Raw genomic sequence first — 4,243 nt, forward strand, 5'->3', positions numbered from 1 at the left:
GTTTTTTTTTACATTATGTACGTTCATGTATACGTATTCATATCATGTAGCAGTATTAATGCTGGAGAAGGGGTTCTGGTTGGAAATTGGCGATTTGTTGGAAGTAGCGAGCATGAGAGATGCGAAACGCAAGTCGGAATTTCTGTTCTGACAGTAGGATGTACGTATAGAGGCTTATACAACTTCTATACTGTGCTGTGAGGGGCGAATAATGCGTTAGAAACCTGAATCTTGTCCTTTATCTTGTTTACGTGGTCTTGGGTTCGATTTCTTTCTTTTGCGGTAGTGTCTATTGTGATTTACATGTAAATTAATGACACTTCGTAGCGGGTTACTAAAATAAAGAGTAATACAAATATGAGATGTAGGTTAATGCATTGTATACTTCACATTATTTACTAAAGAAAGGCAGTAGTTACAAGAAACCTAGGCTCGCTCGTTGGGCACAGTAGCAAATGAGTTCTGAGATCAGAGAATAAGAGTAGTTGCGTATTACAAACCATATACATATAACACATATCACACAAATATGAATATCGACCTTGCAAAGAATAAATCGTACTTAAGTGTGCATTTAATGTCATTACTATGTTGCAAAAGAAATTTAGGAAAGTTTTCTGATCCGCTCTGTTCATGATGTCATTGGGGCATAGTAATGAACAATAATAAATGTCGAGAACATATTGAACAGAGTAATTTCAGCCAAGCCAACGCAAGAGAGAAACATGAGTGCTTTAAGAATGTTGGAAATTCCTTTGTCTAGCATGAAGTACATGAGAATATGTGGTATGAGGTTTTCTTCCATTGCTGAGAATCTGGGCTCGACTGTCCTGTCCTCTGGGTAATATGAGCCCGATGTACGCAAATATCAAAAAAATGTAGCTAGCGACAATACAAAAGGTAATGATCTTATAATTAATAATGTAGTGGGAACTAAGCACATCGCTGTTTGGAGTATTCTAAAGTTAGTGTGACTTCCTATGGGCTTCAATTACGATCGACGACTACACATATACTAATTAATCGAATAGCAGCGAGAATTTCGAATGAAACTAAGCAACTATCTCAGACACTTTTGATGAGTCTGTATATCGAAAACAATTCATTTCAATCGTAAATCTCCTCTATAAAGGGGTTTGTGGCCCTCATAAGGGCCGATTTGTATGAGATATAGGTCTTACATTTATGCCTTCTTCTCAGTTTTCTTGGGCAGAAGTACAGCTTGAATGTTGGGCAAAACACCACCCTGAGCGATTGTAACTCCAGACAACAACTTGTTTAATTCCTCGTCGTTACGGATAGCTAACTGCAGATGACGTGGAATAATCCTAGTCTTCTTGTTGTCACGAGCAGCGTTGCCTGCCAACTCAAGAACTTCAGCTGCCAGGTATTCCATGACTGCAGCCAAATACACGGGAGCGCCAGCACCAACTCGTTCGGCATAGTTACCCTTTCGCAAAAGACGATGGATTCTGCCTACTGGGAATTGAAGGCCAGCCCTGCTGGAGCGGGACTTGCTCTTTCCCTTGACTTTTCCACCTTTGCCGCGACCAGACATTGTTCAATATTCTTTCGTAATAAGATGAGAGGAAAAATTGCGGCCTCCCATGAATCAAGTCAGTTTTGTTACTACTTCAAGCGTGCACCCGAGTGCATCAAATGAAAAGCAAGGCAGTTGGCGCGAATTGAAACACGTACTGTAATTTAAATGAAGTCGATAAATCGGCGGACACATCTAATTTTGCTGAACGAGTGAGTCATCATGCCACCAAAAACTAGCGGAAAGGCTGCAAAGAAGGCTGGTAAAGCCCAAAAGAATATCTCCAAGGGAGATAAGAAGAAGAAGAGGAGGAGGAAGGAGAGCTATGCCATTTACATCTACAAAGTTTTGAAGCAAGTGCATCCTGACACTGGCATATCTAGCAAAGCTATGAGTATCATGAACAGCTTTGTTAATGACATCTTCGAGCGTATTGCTGCTGAAGCTTCTCGTTTGGCCCATTACAATAAGCGGTCAACTATCACCAGCCGGGAAATCCAAACAGCTGTGCGCCTTCTTTTGCCTGGTGAACTTGCCAAGCACGCTGTAAGTGAGGGTACGAAGGCTGTTACCAAGTACACAAGCTCTAAGTAAAAATCTTCTTCAAGATTTTTCATTTCAAACGGTCCTTGTCAGGACCAACACATTATTCGAAAGAGTTAAATCACGAAATTTGCTTCATTCTGTTATGTAGAAACACGTTGAAATCCAATTTCTATATGCTGTTAGTAAAAAAGTAAAGCACATAGCGGAGATGTGTCGTGCTTGTATACGAAAGGCATTTACTCGCCGGAGATCTACACTTAGTCATAATAATTTACTTTTAAAAAGTGGTAATACATTCCGTGTTAAGTATAGTAGTAGGTGCACACGGATCGGAAATCAGGTTATTTTAATGTGCCGTGCAAATAAACAGGCTGTTAGTGTAAGAAATAGTGGGTATAACGCTTAGAATATCGATTAATCGCTATGAAATAATGTTGATAAATTATCTCTTGAAAGTACTATAAAATTAATGTTTCTAGTATTTTCGTACTTGAAGGATAATGAAATTTGAAAAAGAGATGCCAACAGCACCTGGTGTTCCCAGGCGGTCACCCATCCAAGTACTGACCAGGCCCGATGCTGCTTGACTTCGGTGATCGGACGAGAACCGGTATATTCAGCATGGTATGGCCGTTGGCGAATGCATATGGCTTCGAGTGAGTTATTGTAGCTACGTAGGTTTGTCGGTGAATACTCAAAAAGACCAGCGCGTGGAAAGCGTTGCTAATTGTTTTAAGTAATGCATGATTACGAAATTATCGTGGTGAACGATGTGAGAATATTCGTCTTTGTGAAAAACAAAATTAGAAAAAGTATACCAACAGCACCTGGTGTTCCCAGGCGGTCACCCATCCAAGTACTGACCAGGCCCGATGCTGCTTGACTTCGGTGATCGGACGAGAACCGGTATATTCAGCATGGTATGGCCGTTGGCAACTACCTTTTCTTCAATGTCCTGTTAAGGAAGTATGTTTTAAGTAAGAATTGACATTATTAACTATAAAGGCAAGCATATTAACGTCGTTAACATTACTTGGAATATACTAATATTCGAATAAATATTTGAATGTTCGAATGATGAGTGATTCGGATGTTCATAGTGCCACTGTGTCCTATCGAGTTTACTATCACGAACCACGTATGAAATTGTATATAAATAAATAAAAATAAATCCTTTATTAAGTATTGATTACAGGAAAAAGGCAAACTTACATTCTTTAATGTACACAATGAAATGTATGAAAGATATTTTTAAGATATGTTTCACTTACCCTTTATAACGCAAGGTAGTTTTCAGTGTAGCATTCTCTTCAGCTGCGAGATAACGTAAGGCAGATGATCATTCAGTCGTGAAGCACTAAAATGTAATATACATTTTAACTATTATCGATAAGAATTATTTACTGCAGGGATGCAAATAAAGTGAGGCAAATTAGTAAATAAAAACCGATACTGTAACTGATAATATAATTAGTTGTATCTGTATTAGTTGTATATACAGTAATCGCACGATTATCCGCGGAGTTGGATGTTGGCATAATCGCGCATAATCAGCAGTATGAGCAGAAAAGGGAAATGAAATGAAATATTTAGATTTACGTCGCATACTTATACCGGTTACGCTAAAGGAGACGGTGATGATGAGTACTGAATGAAGAAAGTGGGAGGAAACGGGAGAAACCCGAGAAAACCCATGAGCACGGTCTTTATGCACGACAAAGTTCACACGGCACGAGCTGGGATTGAATCAGGGACCCCAAGCACCGGAGGCCAAAAAACGGACAAAAAGTCTTTCGTGCAACTTTCGTTTTCGGTAAAAAGTTTACACATAATTTAGAAAGAGTAGTTTTCTGGTCTTTTTATTTCACAAGTTGGTTCATGTCTATATTTTTTACATGCATAAAAAATTTTTCAACTCCCTTGCTTATTTCCTGTTAAAGACCTCTACCTCTGATTGTATTTTTTGCACATATTCTTATTGTTTTCAGACAACATTTCTAAAAGCGTAATTTATCGTCAGCAAGAAAAGAAAAGGAAAGCCTCGGATAGTGGAATGTGTACTGTATATATATATATATATATATATATATATATATATATATATACGTATTAGTATATAGTTTTATTTTATACGTCTCCTATTATTACACAATGTGC

At 38.4% G+C, this 4,243-nt stretch overlaps 2 non-coding genes across 2 annotated transcripts; both read right to left on the minus strand.

Annotated features, from left to right (window-relative positions):
- Positions 1 to 2,605: 2,605 nt before the first annotated feature.
- On the minus strand, positions 2,606 to 2,724 carry LOC145677645 (5S ribosomal RNA). The gene has a single exon (XR_014129917.1). It is a non-coding gene; the product is annotated as a 5S ribosomal RNA (ribosomal RNA).
- A 177-nt stretch (positions 2,725 to 2,901) lies between these two features.
- LOC145677648 (5S ribosomal RNA) lies at positions 2,902 to 3,020 on the minus strand. The gene has a single exon (XR_014129920.1). It is a non-coding gene; the product is annotated as a 5S ribosomal RNA (ribosomal RNA).
- Between the last annotated feature and the right edge of the window lie 1,223 nt (positions 3,021 to 4,243).

Source organism: Thermobia domestica, unplaced genomic scaffold, assembly GCF_964235325.1.
Source record: "Thermobia domestica unplaced genomic scaffold, izTheDome1.hap1.1 HAP1_SCAFFOLD_1141, whole genome shotgun sequence".
Taxonomy (NCBI): Eukaryota; Metazoa; Arthropoda; class Insecta; order Zygentoma; family Lepismatidae; genus Thermobia; species Thermobia domestica.